Genomic DNA, 22,427 nt, shown 5'->3' on the forward strand with positions numbered 1-22,427 from the left:
ATCTTTTTGGTCTTGATCTCTTAGGTTAGTGATGATAAACATATGGCATTCTTGCTGCAGTGGGATGTTTCTTATTGAAAGCCCCAAAAAATGGGCTGGGGAGCTCAGTGGCACTGTGCCTGCCTCACAAGCCCCTGACAAAGAAAAGCGGGGAGGAGAAAAGAAAAGAAAGAAAAAAAAGGTTTACCATCGCTGTACTAGGTCATCTCCAGTGTGCAGATGGCCTCTGATCCCATAGACAGCTCTGGACTCTCCTGCCTCAGATTCTGTAAGCCCAAGAAATCCCCATAAATAATTATACATATATTTCCCATTGATCCTGTTCCTCTAGAGAATCATAACTAATTGTAAGAATGAGTTTCTCTAATCAGTATAGAAGTTCTTACCTAGAGTTGGCTCTGTAATTTGGTGAGGCTTATAGTTGCCATGGGTTCTTCTGGTATATACAGAGTACTGGTAGTTTGTGGTGTGAACTATCTAAATATACTACATAGATCCATTTAATTTCCCAAATTACCACTTGTGACGTTCAAGGAATTTAGGTATACTTTAAATATTTTTGGAAAAGTAGGAAATAAAATGCTGGATTGCAGCACTCAGCATCTCTAGAAAAACTATTAAAGGAAAACAGTCAGCTCCAAACATGAATGAAAATCTAAAGGCTCTAGGGCTGGGAATTTAAGTGCTTCCACTGCCTGCCTTACAAGGGCAAAGACCTGAGTTCAATCCCCAGTACCAATAAATAAATAAAGGCTTCTAAGTGTGTTCTGAAGAAGAATCTTCCCTCCTTTAGCTACAGGGCTGAAGTTGCTGAAAACCAATGAAAAGCCCTCATATTGCAGTCTGCTGAATTACAGTGAAAGTTTAACTCAGCCATGAAGGGTGTCTGCAATGAAAGTGAACGTACTGCTTAGAAAAACATGCGATCATATAAATTGGGATAGAGATGTTTGGGAGGAACTTGAGGAGGCTGGGGACACTGAACTGCTAAATTCACACAAGATTATTTTTCCAGAGGAAGTGATTGCCCCACCCTCAGTGGCAAGCGTGTCTGAACCCAAGACCCTGTGTGTTGCCCTCTCCACTTGTTCTGAGGAAACTAATGCTGTGTTGCTTGTAGAAACAGCTTCCCTGATGAAGTTACCAAGGAAGACACTGTGGATGCTCCTCAGGACCACCCTAATCACCTACTTTTGACTGTAAGCCTATATCTAGCCTCAAATCTCAAGAGATTCCTAAAGGTGAGTCATACAGTATGAAGCATGACGGGGCCGGGGATCTAGCACAGTGACACTGCACCTGCCTTACAAGCAAGCGTAAGGTCCCGAGTTTGATCCCTGGTATCAGAAAAATAAATAAATAAGAAAACACGAAGCATGAGGAAGTATGTTACACTCTCAAAGAATTTGAGTTTTTTAATTCTTATAAGCAAAATTCTGGGGATTAAGTATGGGAAAGGATTTTAAGAGTGTGGGATGGGATAATGGTGAAAGAAACATAAACCTGATCAGGCTAAATTTCAGGACATGCGCCCATTAAGCAGAGATTCTGGATTTAATGTTGTGGCTCATTTAAAAAGGTATTAGTGCCGGGCATGGTGGCGCACCCCTGTAATCCCAGCACTCGGGATGCTAAGACAGGAGGATTGCTGTGAGTTCGAGACCAGCCTGGGCTACATAGTGAATTCCAGGTCAGTCTCAACTACATATTGAGACCCTGTCTCAAAAAACAAAAAACAAAACAACAAAGAAAAGGTATTAGTAGTTTACTTGCTTGGTTGGCTGAAATATGGATCAAAACATCACCCACTGTGAATGAACTGAAGATGCCTTAGTTTACTATTGGTAAGGGTGTTCAAAAGCTCAGGGAAATGAGAACACCAGTATGGATTTGCCAGGTGAAACCTACTCCATACTAGTAGGATCCAGAAAACATACCCTTCCCTCATACTTTAAGAAACAGATTTGAAGGCGGGTGTGGTGGTGCATGCCTGTAGTCCCAGCACTAGAGAGGCCAAGGCAGAAGGATTGTCATGAGTTTGAGGCCAGCTCGGGCAACATAGTGAATTCAAGGCCACCCTGAACTACATAGTGAGACTCTGTCTTAAAAAACAGAAAAACCAACCAACCAAGCCAACAAAAAACCCCAGATTTGTGAGGGGAGCATCTTATAAGAGTTTCTCTTCTCTCTATGCCAAACCTCACAGTCAGAATTGTAGACACTCAATTCAGACAATTAAATGCAATGGGTATTACTGGTTTGCAGAGTATCAGAGGCCAAGTGGCATTCTCAACTGTCAAAGGCAAAGTGGATGTATTTACCATAATGCAGAGCAGAAGTAAAGCAGTGATCAGAATTGTCTGACATGTACAGGCCTATCATGTTGGCTAATAATTGTGGTATTCCCAGAAGTGAAATAGATAAGCCCATCAAATTTTTACTGAATTTATAGAAGCAGAAAAATTGTAGGGGAAACAAACAAAAAGCTACCTGAAATGTAGCAAAAGAGAATCATAGTCCCTCAACTAATTCCCAGACTTGAGCCAATTTACAGATCCAGAACTTCTCAAATGAAGATGAGGCCTGGTCCCATTGAGGAAGGACCCAAAAGGTTATACTTTCAGTGTTTCTCCCATCCTTCCCCAAAGGAACCCATGCCCTTTTACCAGACTATACCTTGAGAGCCTGACGTAGTGGCTGGCGCACGCCTATAATCCCAGCACTCGGAGGCTGAGGCAGGAGGATCACTGTGAGTTCAAGACCAGCCTGGGCTACATAGTGAGTTCCAGGTCAGTCTCAACTACATAGTTGAGACCCTGTCTCAAAACAAAACAGACTATACCTTGAGGAAAAGGAAATGATCAGATATTTCAGGAGATACTAGACACTGGTTCTGAGCTAACACTGATTACCTAAGATTCAAAACATCATTGCGGCCATCCAGTAAAAGTAGAGGCCTGAGGAGGTCAGGTAATCAACATAATTTTAGCCAAATCTGACTCATAGTGGGTCCAGTATGTTCCTAAATCCATCCTGTGGTTATTTCTCCAGTTGCATAATTGGAATAGAAATCCTTAGTATATGGTAGAATTGCCCTATTGGTGACTCATGGTACAAGGGTTACTATGGTGAGAAAGGCCAAATGGAAGCCGTTAGAGTTGCCTCTACCTTCAAAAATTATAAATCAAAAAAAGTATCCTATCCCTAGAATGATTATAGAGATTAGTGCCATTATCAAGGATTTGAAAGACACAGAGGTGGTGGTTCGCACTACACCCCTATTTAACTTTCTTACTTGACTTGTGTAGAAGACAGGTAGATCCTGGAGAGTGAGAGTAGATTATGGTAAGCATAATCAAAATGATGAATCCAATTGCAGCTACTGTACCAGATGTGGTTTCCTTGCTTAAGCAGATTAACATGTCTCCTGGTACCTGGTATACAACTATTGATTTGGCAATGCCTTTTTCTCCATACCTATTCATAAGGCCCACCAAAAGTAAGTGGCTTTCAGCTGGGCAAGGCCAGCAATACACCTTTACTGTTATACTTTAGAACTATATGAACTCTCTATCTCTGTGCCACAATGTACTTGACAAGTGTCTTGGTAATCTTTCTTTTCCATAAGGTGTAATACTAGTTCATTATATTGATGACATCATGCTGATTGGACCAAGTGGACAAAATTTAGCAACAACTGTGTATTTGTTAGTAAAGCATTTCCATATCAGCAGATGGGAGATAAATCTAGCCACAATTCAAGGATCCTCTACAGTGCAGTTTCTAGAAGTCCAGTGGTGTGGGGCATAGACAGAGATCCTCCTAAAGTGATTAATATTGTTGCAACTGGCCCGTTTTACAACCAGGAAAGAGACACAAGGCCTAGTGGGCATTTTTGGATTTTGGAAGCAACACATTCCTCACCTAGGTTTGTTACTCTGGCCCTTTATCAAGTGAATAAGAGAGGTGCTAAGCGCTGAGTGTACTGGAGAAGAGAAGGCTCTGCAACAGGTTCAGGCTGCTGTGCAGATTATTACAATACTTAAGCCATAATACAATGCATTCAATGGTACTTGAGTTGTAAGTGGCAGATAAGATTTGGGGGGGCAGTACCAGGGATTGAACTCAGGACCTTGCACTTGAGAGGCAGGTGCAGAACCACTGAGCTAAATCCCTGGCCTCAGATAAAGATATGTTTTGATTCTCTGCCAGGTTCCTGTAGGTGAAGCAGAGACCCTGAGGATTTTGGAGTGAGCCTCTACCATCACCTTCAGACAGCTACTCTCTCTTTGAGATACTGTGGATGGCCACAGTCCATCACCAAATAGAACTTCTATGTACAATAGGCCCAAAGCAATTCCTGAAGGTACAAGTAAGTTAAATGAAAAAGTGCCCCAAATGTCTATGGCTCTTACTGCTGCTATACTCCTTTCTATCCCAAGCACAAACCTTTGGTCTTCTGGGGTCTACAATAAGATCAGTGCACAGAGCAAGAGAAGACTAGGAACTGGTATACAGATGTTTCTGCACATTATGCAGGTAGCACCTAAAAGTGGAAAGCTGTAGCTCTATACCTTCTTTCCATGACATCTGTGAAGTATGGCAGTGAGGAGAAGTCTTCATAGTGGGTGAAACTTCAGGCAGTGCGCCTGATGGTACATTTCACATGGGAGAAAAAAAGTGATAAGATATGTGATTCGTGGGCTACAAGCAATAATTGCCTGGGTAGTCAAGGAGTTGAAAGGAGCATGACAACATTGGTGACAAATGGGCTGGGGATTTAGCTCGGAGGTTTTGCCTCCTGACTCGCAAACTGAAGGACCCGAGTTCAATCCCCAGTACCGGAAAAAAAAAAAAAAAGTAAGAAAGAAAGAAAGAAGAAAATTGGTGACAAACACATTTTGGGGAAAAGTATTAGATAGACGTTTCCACATGGGTGAATGATGTGAAGATATCTGTGTTCCAGTAAATGCTCACCAAAGCTGACCTCAGCAGAAGAGAACTTTATCAAGTAGGTAGATGACCCATTCTATGGATAGCAGTCAACATCTTTCCTCAGTGCCCTGCCATTGCCCACTTTGTCATGAACAAAATATGGCAGGGATAGATGGGCTCTGCAACATGGCCTTTCACTCACCAAGGCTGGCCTGACTGTACCTGCTTCTGAATGTTCAATCTGCCAGCTGCAGAGACCATCACTGAGTTCCTGATATAGTACCATTCCCTGGGGTGATCAGCCTGCAGCATGATGGAAAGGGCAGCACTTTATCCCTACAGGAATATACACTTACTCCAGATATGAATTTTCCTTCTCTGCACAGAATGCTTCTGTCATAAGTACTATCCATGGACTTCAGGAATGACTCCTCTACCATCATATTTCACAGAGCATTGCTACTGGTAAGTAAACACATCTCACAACCAAAGATGGGCAGCAACCAAGGCCCAGAAAAGTGATGACTTGCCCAAAGTAGAACCATGGACTATAGATCAAGCTCCTTGTGTTTCATTCAGCACTAAGTTCATTTTAGTACTTAGAAACTGGGTTTTTATTCCTTTCTCATCTACTAGATGACAATATTACAGGACACTCCAGTTTTCAAGGCTCGATCTCTTTGTGTGTCTACAAAGCCATTGTAATGGGATGACTCAGTCCAAACTAATGTGAAGAAAGAAGCAGTGTTCCACTAGCAGAACTGTCATTCAGTCTTAATAATTATTAGGGCTTCCTTGCCCGATTGCCACCCCACATTTGGGTCACATTTTTAGGCAATTCATATACCACCAAAGCTCTCCAAATGTCTCTCTAGTTATCCATCCACATTGGATTTCACCAAGCATCTTTGATGAGGTTTGAAATCCTCATGCTGGAGGTCCAACTCCCTAAGCTATCAGCCTGGGCCCTTAGAGGTTCCCTGGGGGCAGTACCACAACACCAACTTCCTACTACCTCCCAGCCTCAGAGGCACCCCACTTCTCAGTACTCTCTGTTCTCCCCTCACCTCTGGGGTCCCTCACATCATCTTTTCAAGAAGTTTGGCATGTTATATTTTTTTTAAAAGGCAGTGACTTCAAGCAGCTTCTGCTTTTTGGTCTTGCAAAAATCCCTCAGGCAGAAAATACTAGGGGTTTAGTTGCCTAATTAGAATTCAGGAGAGAGACATTCAACAAACACAATTCAAGTGAGTATCTCAAAAGTTGACTGTGCCTTGCCAACACAGGCCCTGCTGCTTCTGGCTCCCTGGTGCTATCAAATTTCTAAAAATTTAAGAATAATGAGAAAGAACTTTAACAAGATGCTCATGACAGTTTGGCTCATAATATTCACCCTTTGCATATGGGCACATATACACATGGTTTTGGAACAATGTTATATATACAAATTTTTAAATCTCCCTATTCTAAGAGCTCTTTAGAACTACTTCCCAAAGTAATGTTAATATCAAGTTTCTTTTTAAATTGTGTACATCACCATAAACAATATGTGTTTCACTTTGTATCACAAAAGAAGCAGTTGTTTGGGCAGTTATTGGTCAAGGATTCACCTCACTTTTCTGTCAGCTAAACATTTCATCAAAAAGTCACTCTTCTAGATACAGTTATTATAAGGTCTTTAATTATCTCTTTCTCATCAACAGTAAAACACTTTGCTAACTAAATCAATAGATATTCAAATTGGGTTCTATTAAATACAGGTTGAATATCCTTTATTTAAAATGCTTAGGGGCCAGGCGTGGTGGCACACACCTGTAATCCCAGCACTCCGGTGGCTGAGGATCACTGTGAGTTTGAGACGAGCCTGAGCTACGTAGTGAGTTCCAGGTCAGTCTCAACTACATAGTGAGACCCTGTCTCAAAAAACCAAAATAAATAAATAAATAAATAACATGCTTAGGGGGCTGGGAATTTGGCTCAGTGGCGCTGCCACCTGCCTTGCAAGAGCAAGGGCCTGAGTTCAATCCCCAGTACCAAAAATAAATAAATAAAATGCTTAGGACTAGATGTTTTTCAGAGTTTCTGGAGTTTGGAATATTTGCATATGCATATATTTTGAGGATATCACTTGTGCAATGAAAGAATATTTACAGACATTCCTAACTCTTATATGAGTAGGGATTAAGAATCTGGAAGTGTGCTGTTAAATGTAGTAGTCACTAGCCACGTGTAGCTTTGGAGCAGCTCAAATGTACCTAGTTCCACATATCAAAATTATACTAGGCCCCCAAATAGCTATCTGCCACAGACTTACCTAATCTGGTATTGGAATAATATCTCATGCATTATTTTAGGCACTAACACTGGTCACAATACTGGTCAAAATAATTAAAATATCACCTTTCATAGAGCTTACTGAAGTCATTAAATAGTGATCATGTGAGAAAATTTGATTAGAAAAATTGCTTTGATTATAAGCTGCTGGTGAAGGTGTAAAATAGCAGCTAAACCTCACCTATTCCAGGACTGCCTTTGGTCCAAGAGCTCTAGCTATAGGCTAGCACTAAAAGGCCCTTGTCTGGATTCTTCCAGTCATGCCCCTTCCCCTGGTGTCGCTCTATACAATGCTGTGTAAGCTGGTGAGAGAGGTAGTACAATCAGGGAGCCAGATAAATGTGAGCGTCCAAAGCATCAGTTTCCCCAAGCTGCTTTATATGTAGCCTGGTACAGACTGTACTGCCTCATGGTAAGGGGAATTACTGCCAAACTGCAAATGAGGTAAATGTTTTGGTACTAAGTTCAGCTGTTCTAAGTGTGTTGAGATTTGAAGGACATATCTCAGTCTTCTCCATCATAGTAAAATACTGTTTTTATCCTACCTATATGAACTGGGAGATTTATAGTGATCTAGTGACATGTAAATTGTATTTATAATACATACATATATTCTGTGTCCTGTGGGCAATTCTTGTAATAATGACCTCCACTGAATCATACATCTCAGTACCTGTGCCCTTACTGATCCCCTCTACCTTAACTGGCCTTGGTGGCCATATAACTTTCTTTGGCCAATGGGACACCAATGAACATGATGCAAGCAGAGATGAGATAAATGCTTGAGCACTGTAGTCTGCCCTCTTGCAAATCCAAGGCCAATCTACAGTGAAGAAGCCCAAGGTTTTGAAAGGGAAAGGCCTACACAGCCTAGGCACCCCAGCACACAGCTGACCCAATACCTGAATGTAATTGTGTGAATTAGTTCAGATAAAACAACAGAACATCCCAGAAGAGTGGAAAATAATAAATGTTGATGTTTAAAGCCTCCACATTTCGAAGTGACTATGCAGCAATAGAAATAAAAAAATAATCCCCCAATTAGGCGAGACATGTTCTCTCCCCTCAAAAACTTGTCTACTTTTTGTATCCAATCAGTACTGGCATAGCAGGGTATGAGGTTAAGTGTTTACTAATTAACAAAGATGTATCTGGAAATCTAAATTTTAATATAAAGTTGATTATCTGCTTTATTTAAAGATAGTCCCTTTACTGAAAAGTAAAGGGATCTTAAGTATAAAGTATTTGATTTGTAGACTAGCTTTCCTAATAACACATTTGCTAACTGAGGTAGCCATGAGCTCAATCTGTACCCTATCAGAACTATAACAATTTTTTTTTCTTTGTCATACTAGTGATTCAGTATCCTGAATCCATACCAGGATCTTCACACTGAGCTACATCCTCAGACTTTTATCATCATTGTCATCATCACCACTATTATTATTATTATCATTATTATTATTATTATCTGAGACAGAATCTCACTAAGAGATCACTAGGCACCACCACACCTGTTTTTCAAATCTTAATTATTTTAAAAATGTGCTTACCTATGAGATAAAAGGCCTTTTCAAACATCTAAAGAGAAGTCAGTCCAATAAATTAAGCCTTCAATGCCTAGTGATCTCTTTTTAGAATGTCCATAGTAATGGAACATAATGAAATATGTTCTCTTCAAATTCATGCTCCTTGAATTTTGTTAGGTAATTTCATGAATTTCATGCAGAAATTCAAAAAAATTTAATCTTCAGCATAAATAGGTTAATATTTAGTCATACAAGACAACATCTATATTTTAGTGAGAGGCAAGACCGCTGTTAAGGTTTAGATCTGGCCCCCAGCCCCCGCCCCGAAGCCTCATGTGTTCAGAGGTAGGGATTTATTTAGAAAGGTGACTAGATCATGGGGGCAGCGACTGAGTGTCCTGTAGAGATGGGGTCTGGTAAGAAGAAAGGGTCACTGGGGGCATGACCTGGAAGAGTGTATCTCCCTCCTTAACTCTTCACTTCCCCTTCTGGTTTCCAGACTCTCTAGTATGAGCAGCTTTCCTCCACAGTAGTAGTATCCTGATAATAGGGCTGTTATGTGAAAATCTTCGTATCAAATCAACACTTCACATTCTCCTTGTGTCTGAGGTCTCTAGATCTTAACATATGTTTTAAAAATCAATAAAGGATTCCCTCAAAAACAAAAGACCATTTTAAATTAAAAAATACCCAAAGATACTAACAGTCAGTGCGAGTAGCCTATACTGAATTTCTAGTCACCTTTTGAAAGACCTTCCTCTCATAGGAAAATTCAACCCAAGAATCACAGATATTTATGAGAAGTTTCTAACAGAAAAGAAAGATAATCAGAGACTTGGAAAAATAAGAGACAGCACAGGAAGCTAGAAAAAAAGTCTAAAATACTGTAATTAATAACCTCAGACAACCTCAGAAAATTTTTCACATTTGTATGCCTTAAGCAAGATGCTGTTGAAAAAAATGAATACTCATAGAAAGAGAAGAGACAAAATAAAATGATAAGAGATATTTTTAAAGTCCAACAGTAGGATTGGAAGGCAAAGTGGAAACAATATCTTAGAAAACAGAACAAAATTAAATGAGGCAGAAAATGAGAAAAATGAAACTTAAAATTAGTTTCAAAGGTCAATCACCCAAATAAAAAAAAAAGTTACAGAAAAGAAAAGAAGAAGAGAAATGATGACAGGGGAAAAAACATTCAACGAAGAACAAATTTTCCAGACTGTAAGTGTACATCAAATTGCAACAGAACAAATGAAAAAAGACACACTGTAAAATTCCAGGAAAATTCTACAACAGGCATCTTTAAAACCTTCCAAAGTTAGTAAGGAAAAGGTCAGAATAACAATTAGAAATTAAAATAACACCTGAAATTTCAATATAGGAAGTTAAAACAAAACTGAACAATGTTTTAAAATTCTGCATAAAAATGATTTCCAGCCTAGAATTCTAGACCCATGCAAATAATCTGCTAAGCAAGGTCTCAAAAATATTGACCTACCTTATTTTTTTCCTTAGGAAGCTATTACAGTATAGTTTCTAGGCAAAACAAAGGAGCAAACCAAAAAAGAATGATGTAGAACCCAGTTCAGGGAGAAGCACAGGATAATGAAAGATAGAGTCATCTAGGGCCAGGGATTTAGCTCAGCAGTTTCGCTGCCTACCTTGCAAGCACAAGGACTGGAGTTCGATCCCTGGTACCAAAACAAACAAATGAAAAGATGGAGTCATCTAAGGAAGATCATTGTGTAGCTACCTGAAGAGTGACCAGTTGACTGGAGCTAAAGGACAATGGCTTTTAGGAACATGGTTTCCAAGAAAAAAATTATTTAAATATCTTCAGACATACTGAAAGATTTATTCTTCTATTGGAGTGTTTATAAAGATTCATATATAATTGAGAGTAGTAGCTATTAACTCAAGGAAAAAACAAGACTATTCCATGGCTCAATTCGAATAACATTTTATTGGCTTAAAAAAATTAAACATTGGCTAACTAGAAGGCATAATACTTAGCTATTGGGAGGATGGGATGTAAGGAAGGAGCATGGTATGGATCTCCTTTTTCAAAGTCTGAAGCCAATAATATTCCAAACTTAAAATCAAACAAAAATAACAGAATAATCAAGCCACTGAGAAATAGAGAATCAAATATCCAAAGAAACAACTAAAATGTACATATATTACCTGTAGAAGTGTGAATGAGGAAAAAGAAAGAAAAACTAAATAATCATACTTATATCTATATATTCAATTAAATATAGTTGTATTAAAATTATACCTGATCACCAATTAAATATAGTTGTGTTTTAGAAAGCGTAAGGAACCTGATGTGGTGGTGCACGCCTATAATCCCAGCACTTGGGCGGCTGAGGCACGAGGACTGCTGTATGACACCAGCCTGGGCTACACACCAAGTTCAAGGCCAGCATGAACAATAGTGAGACCCTGTCTCAAAAAAATAAGAGCAAAACAAAACAGCAACAACAAAACAAGCTTAGGAATGAAGCAAGCTGGAACCTGGCTATGTGAAAGGGAGATAATTCTTCTGCTCATTTCAGTTTACCACAGAGCTCACAATCCTGAGTGAGAGAAATGTCCCAGTTTATAATACCTGAGTGACAGAGCTCAGAGAGGTCTATTTGCTTGGCTTTAAAGAAGAAATTCAATTTCAGAAGGCTAGTAGGGAAAAGAGGAAAAAGAAGTTTAGGGAGAGAAGAACAACACAAAAGAAGGAATGCTCAGCAATAAGCATAGCAACTGACCAGACTGGCTAGCAGACTGAATAGAGGAATAACATTAGAGAGGGGAAGTGGAGCCAGGTACCAGGCTGAGAAGCTTGCCCAGTCTGATTTGTCAGCCAACATCCAAGCTGTGGTTCCAGTAGATGATCTGTCTGAGCCATACTCCAACCAGAAACTTAATCATAAAGTTTCAGAAATGAGACTTTTATAGACATCCTCCCTCGTATTCCTTCACCTTTATATTTTCCTGATCTCCCTGCTGCCCAGTTATTACCTATGCCAGTTAATTTTGATAGTCATCTTACTGGATTAAGAGACTTCTGTAAAGGTGGTTGGATTGTAAGGGAGCTAACCTCATCAATGAATATGAATCCAGAGTGGAATGGGCTATTAGGAGATGGGACCTAGGAAAAGGAAATGCTATGCATGACCTTGGGGACCAGTATTCTGGCCTCTTTCTCTCTGTAACTTTTCCCTGTTCTAGGCTTCTCCACAGCCATAAAGTAAGCAGCTTATCTGCACTATGCCCTTCTGCCATGATGTTCCAGCCTTGGAGCCAACCAACCATGGACTAAACCCTCTAAAACCATGAGCCTAAATAATCTCTTCCTTTAAATTGTGTAGGCCAGGCATTTTGTCCTAACAACAAAACAAAACAATGCAGGCCAATATACTAACCTATCTCTACTCTTTCTCTGAGGGTCTGACAACTGCTGTAAAGATACCTCACACTGTTCATGTGGCCATCAGGACATGTGATCCTACTGTAGTCAGTAACAGTATATATGAACTTACAGAGCAAGAAAAGCCAAAATTACATTTATCAAGCTCAATTCAGAAGCCAAATCTAGAAATCCTTGGATAAAGCCTGGGCACTCATTCACACAGAGCAACAAACAGAGCAACAAATGGTAGCTACTCTTAAAATGGAAGGAATAGCTAATTTACTGAGTCCTTACTCAATACTGAGTTCCCAATACTGAGGCTGTCAGTTGGTTTTCATTATGCTTACAATTTTGTTTTATTCTCGAAGGGAAAAATTTTAGTGAGCTTATTTAACCCATTAATTATTATCATTGAAATCCTGATGGCTTTTGAATATGCTACTACAGCTCTGTGACTTATGAAGTTCCATCACAAACTTCCTGTGCTGCAAATAAAGGCACTCATTTGGTTAGAGAGCTGCAGAGCTTGGGGAACATGGTAAATATAGTTCTCCTGTCCTTTCTGTATAGAGATAGATTAACTCTTTTGTGAGGCAGGGACATACTAAGTTTTAACAAGTAGCCAAAATAATAGTTATTGTAGACGTCCAACCTACATTCCCTAGATATTGTAAGTATTGGTCACTTGTGGCTCATGGCTGCCTCGTCCATAGAAAATTGCCTTCAGTTGGGCCAGGTATTTAGCTCAGTGGTTCTGCAACCTGCCTTGCAAGTGCAAGGTCCTGAGTTCTATCCCCAGTACAAAAAAAAAGAAAAGAAAAAGAAAATTGTCTGCAGTGTATATGAGTTAGGTTTCTGACCTCAAATCAGCCAATGACTAACTAGTACAAAGTAAATAGGCTTTGTCCTTTTTGTGCCAAACCAGGACAATTCAGGATGAGATTTATAACCCAGGCTTCTCTCTCCTCCTAAATCAGTTCAGTAACAAATGTGACATGAAAACAGATCCTTTATTATTCTTTCTCTCTTTTCTTTTCCTTTACATATATTTTTCTTGAAAAGCACACCAACAGAATCTCTCTGAAAGCCTGTCTCGAACCTGAGAGAACTGAAATTAGCAGCATTTCCAGGAAGCAAATCTAGAGATAGAATGCTGACATCGTAGTACCCTTCAGCTGGGCCACATCACGGGCATCAGAATATTGACAATCTCTGGCATAATGTTATATTAATATTGTTAAAACTTTCACGTAGGGGCTGGGGATTTAGCTCAGTAGTGCTGCTGCCTGCCTCGCAAGCACAAGGACCCAAGTTCAATCCCAGCACCAAAAAAAAACTTTCACAAAGGGAATAATGTCACCAAAAAGGCCGGTTAGAAAGCTACATGCCTTCCTTCCCTCTTAAAGACACCAAGTTAACAGTATATGGGCCAGGAATACCTCTATGAAAACACTAGAGACTGAGAAGCTATAACACCCAGGCTGTTATCAAACCAAGATAGATTTTCAGCAAAAGCAGTAGAAAAATCCACAGCATTTCCATACCTATCTGTGCCCCTACACAATACAGAATGTCCTACTGGGAAGAAATTTCCTATACAGGACTCCTATCTCAGGACAGAAAAGCATGGACCAATTTGGCTTGCATGGAGGCTGCTAAAGGAACCGATTTCTATCTGGCCCAACTCAGAGAACTTACGGACCAGAAGAATTTCGAAGCACCACTAAATGAACATTAGAACTACAGTTCCACAGGTAGACACAAGGAGAGCAGGAGTTCCTACTAAAACCTTTGGTAGATTAATTAGTGAGGGTCTTTCCCTGTGTGAAATTAGTATGCAGTATCTTGGATCAGAGGTTTTTCAAATGTCCACTTCCCAGCAAAAGATTTTAAGATATATAAAGAAATAGAGAATTATAACCAAATTGACCAAAATAAAATCTTAGAAATGGACCCCTAATAAAAGGGAAGTTCATGAGCTCCCTGACAGAGAATTTTAAATAACTTTCATAAAAATTCTTAGTGAGCTAAAAATTAACCCAGGCAACTAAACAAAGTCAGGAAAATGATAAGATGAGACTATCAACAGAAAGATATGAGTGATTAGGACAAACCAAACCAAAATTCTGGAGTTAAAAAAAAAGAATAATCAGAAAAATTCACTCAAGGGATTTAACAGCATAATTAGGCAAAAGAATTAGTAAACTCAAAAGTAGGCCATTTGAAGTGGAATCAGAAAGACAAATTGAAGAAAAGTGCAGAGAACTTAAAAGACTGTGAGACATTGTCAATTTATGTATTTTGGGAGTGCCAGAAAGAATAGAGAACCAAAAAACTTATTTGGAAAAATAAGAACCAAAAGCTTCCTAAATCTGATATATAAAATGGCTATACTAATTTGAGAAGCTCCACAGGCAAAAACTTCCTGAATAAAACTCTAAAAGCACAAGAAATAATATCAAGAATCAATAAATGGAATTAAATCAAATTAAAAAGTTTCTCACGGGCCAGGGATTTAGCTCAGTGGTTCTGCCGCCTGCCTTGCAAGTGCAAGGACCCAAGTTCTATCCCTGGTATCAAAAAAAAAAAAAAGTTTCTGCACAACAAAGGAAACAGTAGAGTGAAGAAATGATCTATACAACAAGAGAACTTTTTTGTTACCTATTTTTCTGATAAAGCACTAATATCTAGAATATATAAAGAAACTGAAAAAAATCCCCCAAAACAAGAGACCAAATCAAGAAATGAGCAAATGAACTGAGTAAACACCTCTCAAAAGAAGTACAAATAGCCTGCTCTTGCTACCTTTGCTGCCCTGTGTGTACCACATTATTTCTGTTTTGTGTTGCTTGTTTGCCATCCCAACCTCGGAGCCAGCTGATTATGGACTGAAGCCTCTATGAACTTATCTCAACCCATAATGCTTGGTTCACCTACATAAAGCCAGGCATGAATGCCCAGTTTTTACCTGGATTCCTGATGGGGATTTGCCAGCTCCAGTGACTCTACAACCTCACTCAGTTATTGGCTCTTCAGTAGGCATGATGGAAATGAGGTCACCTTTACTCATTGGTAGATCACCACCACAGCCAGTCACACCAGCTCGTAAAGATAAAAGTGGAGCTCCACCAGTTAAAGCATATATGATGACATTTCCAGCCCAGGACTTAGATCTATACCTTTAACTTCAAGAAGACAGACAAACTTTTCAATAATGCAGAGTCCTCTTACAGGAGTTAGAACTACTACTCCTGGATCAGGGCAGAGTGTGTTTAGTCCAGCAAGTATTGGTCAACCAAGAAAGATCTGTCTTCTGCCCAGTTGGATCCTTACTATATTCAAGGAGATTCTCTGACCTCAGAAGATCGCCTCGATGACACTTGGGTGACTGTGTTTGGGTTTCCACAAGCATCTGCTTCCTATATATTACTACAGATTGCACAATATGGAAATAGTTTAATACATGTGATGTTTTAACACAGGAAATTAGACACATATTCGTTATCAATCTAAACTGCAGGCCCAGAAAGCAGTAAGCGAAGATGGGAGAATATTTGGAGAATTCATCAGGATTGGTGTAAAACTATGTATAGACAGAAGTGTTATGGAAAACAGTGACAGAGGTGCTTTGTCAGCTTCATCTCTAGCCTTTACTCCACCAATCAAAACCTTAGGTGCACCAATGCCATGGACTTACTCCTAGGATTTCAACCAGGAGGCCTCTTGCTACAGCATGCAAAGCTTCTACTAGTGACTACCATGTTATTTCTGACAAACGCCAAAAAAAGATGAAAGTCTTGTATCCAAAGCAATGGAATACATGTTCATCTGGTAGTATAACAGGAACTAAGAACTCAGCTACTGAGGAGGAGGTTGCTATGCTAAAAGCCGTTACCTGAGCACCACCAGTTTCATTTGGTTAGATGTATAACCTCTCTGGGCAGTGTTGGCTAACTTTTTCTTTAAGGATACAGCCTGTTTCTAACTCACATTTTAAAAGATGCTTGAGATACATTTTGAAGAAAACTAAAAATCCCTGTAGAATGGATTTTGTACTTTCTGTGATAGTGCATTCTGACACACAAAAACCAGCATTGATTACTCTAAATAAAATGATTGAACTTGCAGAGAGGCTCCATGGTCTTTATGAGAAGGTGGGTGAATTTCATGAAGTTGCTTATATCAAGGCACAATGATTATAATTAGTTTGAATTATGGCCCCATGTATGCATGTATGTATGTATGTATTTGATACCAGGGATCAAACTCAGGACCTTGCACTTGTGAGGCAGGTGGCGGCAGTACTGAGCTAAATCCTAGCCCTAAAACCCATTCTTTAAAAAAACCTGCCAATAAAACTTCTTGATTAAAAAAAAATATAAATGTCCCATAAGTATATGAAAACATGTTCAACACCTTTAGCCATTAGAGATATAATCTAAAACAATCAAAACCACTCCAAGATTTCATCTCACCTTATTCAGAATGGCTGTCATTAAGAGCACGTACACTTCACACATACACACACACACACACACACACACACACACACACTGACAAAAATTTAGGGGGAAACAAGAATCCTCTTACATTATTAGAAGTAATGCAAACTAGTACAATCATTATGGAAATCAACATGAAGATTTCTCAAAAAACTAAAACTAGAACTACCATTTGACCCAGCTATATCTTTACTAGGTATATCCCAGAGACAAATTCACAACAGCTAAGCTCTGACAGTCAACAAATGAATGGATAAAGAATGAATACATATATTTCAGCCAGGAAAAAGAAATGAAATCAAGTCAGATGCAGAAAGCTAAATTTCACATTTTCTCTTATATGAGAAACTTAAAACATGAATAAAGTAGAGAGGATAGGAAACTAGAAGGTAGACTCTCAAAGATGGGGAAAGAGATCAGGAGGTTAAAAGGATTGAAAAGGATCAAGACATGTAATATGTATGCACCAGTTCTCCAAAATCAATATCACTATTCTGTATTACAAACAGAATAATAAATCAAGAATCTCAATAACTGAAATACCTTCTGAGAGATGATAAAAAATGTTCTTCAAAAATGGAGAGCTGGGGATTTTAGCTCAGTGGTTCTGGCACCTGCCTCACAAGCACAAGGTCTCAAGTTCGATCCCCGGTACCAAAAAAAAAGGAGAAATTAGGACTTTTGCAGGTAAAAGTTGAAATTCATTATCACTAGACCATATCGATAAGAAATGCTAAACAGAGGATGGCTGGAGATTTGGCTCAGTGTTCTGGTCCCTGCCTCACAAGCACAAGGACCTGAGCTCAATCCCAAGTACCAAAAAAAAAAAAAAAGCTAAATGTGGCATCCTAGTTGAAATGCAAGGCACTAGATAGCAACATGAAGCCAAATAAAATGTTAAATTCTCTGGTAAAGGTAAATATATGGACAAAAATACTAACATGGTAAATATTAGAAATTTAATTCAACAGTATATTAAAAGAATTATGCACCATGATGAAGCAAGATTTATTCATGGAATGCAAGGATAGTTCAACATGAAAATCAATGTAATACATCACACTAATAGAATGAAATAAAAAATCCATATGATCATTTTAACTAATGCAGAAAAATCACTTGACAAGATTTATCACCTTTTGAAGATTAAAAACAAAAACAAAAGTACTTACTGAACTAAGAATGTAATAAAACTACTTCAACTTAATAAAACCCATCTGTGAAAAGACCAGAAGTAATATCATACTCAGTGGTGAAATCCTGAAAGCCTTTCCCTCTAAGATCAGAAACAATGAAAGGATTCCCATTCTTGCCACTCCTCTTCAAAATCTTTGGAACCCTAGCCCTAGAAATTAGGCAAGAAGAAGAAATAAAAGGCATTCAAAATAAATAGAGGTACAAGTATCTGTAGTCACAGAAGGCATGATCTTATATGTAGAAAAATACTAAAGATTACCCATACACATACATGTGCACAATTAAAATAACCAAATTCAAAAAAGTTGCAGGATATAAAATGAAAATGCAAAAATTAGCTGTACTTTTATATACTAAATGAATAATAAGAAAATTTAAAAATAGTTCTATTATAGTATCAGTTAACACAGTGTCCTCTAATGCCATTTATAATGCTGTAGATAGTACAATTCTTACTTTTTGCTGCTGAACACAAAAATAAAAGTATAAGGAACAAGCTTAACCACATAGGTAAAAGACTTGTAGAGTGAAAACTAAATAACAGTGCTGAAGGAAACTAAACAAGCCAGGCATGATAGTGCACACCTGTAATCCCAGCACTCCTACTCAGGCTGAGGTAGGAGGGTCACTTCCAAGTTCAAGGCCAACCTGGGCTACACAGTGAACTCAAGACCAGTCTGAACTACATAGTGTGACCCTGTCTCAAAAAATAGTTCTGGAGATCTGTTTTACAACTATGTAAATATATTAAACACTACTAAACTGTATGCTTGAAAAAGCTTAAGATAGTAAATCTGAAAAAAAGAGACTGCCAAAACCCATAGAATGGTATGCCATAAATTAACCTTAAACTATAGGGTATAGTCAATAATAATTCATCAGTATTAGTTCACTAATTGTCACAAATGTTCACTCAAAACAATGGGAAAACTATAGGCTTAAGGTGGGGCAAGGGTGGAATGGATAGGTATACAGAAATCAATGTACTATATGCTTAATTATTCTTTAAATATAAAATTGTTCAAAGTAAAAATACATTAATTACTACCAAAATAAGATGAAAAACATGATGCTTTTGGTGGACACTTTAGATCTAGGCCTTAACAGTAAGAATATAAATTGAGAAGATGCACTGGCTTGTGCAGTAATTCAGATGTGAGACAGACATAGAGGGGATGGAATTGTAAGCACTGTAGAATTGGTGGCTTCTATTACTGCTTTAAAAGAAAAGAGATGATAAGCTCAAGTTAATCAGTCACCAAAGTGCAAAAGCCAAGGAACTTCTTTATCTTCCCACTATAATTAAAGAACCCCTCATCTATTAAAGCCAGAGGGCTGATCACATTGAAGATGAAGTAATGAATTAATTTTAACACTATCAAAATTCCAGCAGATAAATTCTTGGCATTAGCAAGTCTTTGCTTCTGAACCCAAGGCCCTCATAGGGAAGCAGTGAGATAGAGGTATTTGGGTAGACATATCTGACGAGCGAAACTTCAAATTACCCTAAGTCCACTGAGTCTATAGAAGTTACCTCTCTACTCTTCAGGAGAGGCAGATACCTTACAGAAGGAGTTTCCAACCCCTGGACCATGGCCAGGTGCTGAACCAGGCTGTACAGCCAGTGAGCAAGCACAGTTTCATCTATATTTACAGCCACTCCTCCTTGCTTGCATTATTGCCTGAGCTCTGCCTCCTGTCTGATCAGCAGTGGCATTAGACTGTCATAGGAGCACAAGTCCTACTTTGAACTGTATATGAAAGGGATCTAGGTTGCAGACTCCTTATGAGAAGCTAATCTCAGAAGCTAAGATGTGGATGCTAGTGCTGGGAAGTAGCTACAAATACAGATTATCATCAGCAATCCAAGTTGATGTGTCTACCAGTGTTGATAAGAAGACAACAATACTTGTGGCCTTTTTAATATCTTTTTCAGGAGGATATGCATAAGGAGATATTATGGGCACTTAAATTGCCAACCAACACCATAGCTGCAGAATAATTTGAGTCTTTGAATGATTACCTATCAGGAAAACTAAATAATCTTTTTTGTGGGGGGATTGAAACAGGGTCTCACTATGTAGTTGAAATTGACCTGGAACTCACTATTTAGCCCAGGCTGGCTCGAACTCACAGTGATCCTCCTGTCTCAGCCTCCCAAGTGTTGGAGTGCACTACCATGCCCAATTGAATAGGTCATTTTTTGTCAGTCAGTATATGCAGATGTAGCAGCTACCATGACTGAACAACTTTCTGGTTTTACTACTTGGGTCGAGGTCACTTCTGAATATGAGTCTATATTCTATCATTCATAGAGAAATGCTGGCTCGCTGAAAATGTCACCTGAACTTAACATTTTGAAGGATGTGATTTAAAATACCAATCACGTTAAAGTATATGTCCTTAACTCATATCTGTTTGGGCAACTCTGTGAGGATATGGACTCAGAATACACAGGTCTTCTCTTATACACAGAAATAAGATATCTTTCTAAATGTAGATTACTGGCCAGAGTTTTTTAATTACAAGGGCCACTCTGAAAATTTGTTTTACAAAAATAGTCATCTAGGCAGAAAATTTCAGCAACAGAGAATGGGTCACAAAACTTACTTGTGTGACATATTCAACCTGCTCAAGAAACTCAATCTTCCCCACTTCGGGGGAGAAGGGCAACTGTGTTCAAGTCAGCAGATAAGTGTTTGCATTCAAAGCTGAACTGGAATTATAGGGCCAATGAGTGAGTATCATGATTTTTGACATGTCTCAAACGTAGAGATTTTTAAATAAATTAAGTCAGGGCATTTTGTCTCCAAGCTGGTGCATGATCACCTATCTCAGCTTTCAAAAGAGTATTACTTCCCAAGCACAAAAGACATCTGAACTGGGAAGGAATGGATCCACAACCCATCTGTGAATAAGCATGGTAAATCGACTTTGTGCTAGAAGAGGATCAACTGCTTGAAATCACAAATGATGATGCCCTTAAAAATATGTTGAGACAACTTTAAATCTCCATATGTACTGGAAGGTCAAGCTAGAATATCCTGACATTGTCACAAAAATCGCTGAAAAGCCTACTTCTATTTTCAACATCCTACCTTAATGACATAGGGTTTTCTGTACCAACCAAAAAAAAAAAAAGAAAAAGATTATGGAGTAGATTGGACATAAGCGCCATATTTGAGGTTTCACTGACTCACATCATCCCCAGACAACAATGTTTAGTTGCAGGATAACAAGCCCAGGGCCTCCACTGATTCTGAATTATGATTATTTCATTATATACTAGTGCAATAACAATAAAGTACACAACAAGTGCAATGTACTTGAATCATCCTGAAAACATTCCCTTGCCCCCAGGAAATAACTGTAGAAAATTTGTCTTCTATAAAATGGGTCTCATGCCAAAAAGGTAGGACTGCTGCCTTATAGGACAGCAGTTGCCCTCCTTATCTAATCTATGCCTTCCCTTCTCTTCGACCAAGAACTAGGATCATCTGCATGGCCCAACTGGAGAAGTTCAGATCTGCTTAGGGATGAGAAGGACTATACACTAAAAGCTCTGCTGGGGCTGGCAGAGGTGTGCCAACAGAAAGGGGAGAATGTGCCTGCCCATGGATCTTGAGGGTACCAAATCAAGGGAGGAGAGGACAAAGCTGGAGAAGATAGAAGTATCCAAATGGAGCCAATGCACAAAATTTGCCACCTTGAGCCAGGGATTTAGCTCAGTGGTTCTGCCGCCCGCCAAGTGCAAGGTCTCGAGTTTGATCCCCAGTAACCCCCAAAGAAATTGCCATCTTGAAAATCTCCTAAGGCTTTTCTTAATCCACTACTGTTGGAAGAGTTCTTGGAATCCTAGGAAGTTTAATCATCCATAGTAAGTGAAGAAGAGATATCAGAATTACCACGGTAGACTATGGAGGAAGTTTTCAAGGGCTCAGAGAAATACGCCTGCCAAACAGATTTATTTTTATCCTTTGTACCAGAAAACTGGTTCACTAATTAAGTAGATTCCTTGGTCACTCTGGTTAAGATAATGTGAAATCTACTGGTGATGGGGTTTTCCTAGTATCACAAAAACACTTAGAAATCGTTATTTTCTATAAATGTTCTCTACAGGTAGAAGTTGCTGTTCTGATATAAATAAAGAATAAAAAGCTCTGTCTTGCAGTAGAAAGCCAGCTAATAAATATGGAAGAAACAATGAACTTCGATATAATGTTTAAATAAGCATCTTCCTCAGCACTGCAAATATGTATCACTGGTTCAGGCAAAAATAATCAATGATTACTAATATAGTAATGAACATCTGATAAGAAATAGAACATTTCCATAATCAAAGGTGCCAACCTCAGAAGGCATTTTTTATTACAGAGTATATTAATACTAGCACTAATTTTAAAATAAAGAAGACTGACAGATAGAACCTTTACTTAACCATTGTCATTGATGGGATAATGAATACTAAGTGCCCCTTAAGATGTACTGAGAAGTATGCAACATTACTCTGATGGTAATTCT

General features: G+C 38.8%; 1 pseudogene; it reads left to right on the plus strand.

The window, feature by feature from the left end:
- The first annotated feature begins 15,121 nt into the window (after window positions 1–15,121).
- LOC104868725 lies at window positions 15,122–16,280 on the plus strand (annotated as a pseudogene).
- Window positions 16,281–22,427: the final 6,147 nt, after the last annotated feature.

Source organism: Fukomys damarensis, unplaced genomic scaffold, assembly GCF_012274545.1.
Source record: "Fukomys damarensis isolate Sample0158 unplaced genomic scaffold, DMR_v1.0_HiC HiC_scaffold_17, whole genome shotgun sequence".
In the NCBI taxonomy this organism is placed as follows: domain Eukaryota; kingdom Metazoa; phylum Chordata; class Mammalia; order Rodentia; family Bathyergidae; genus Fukomys; species Fukomys damarensis.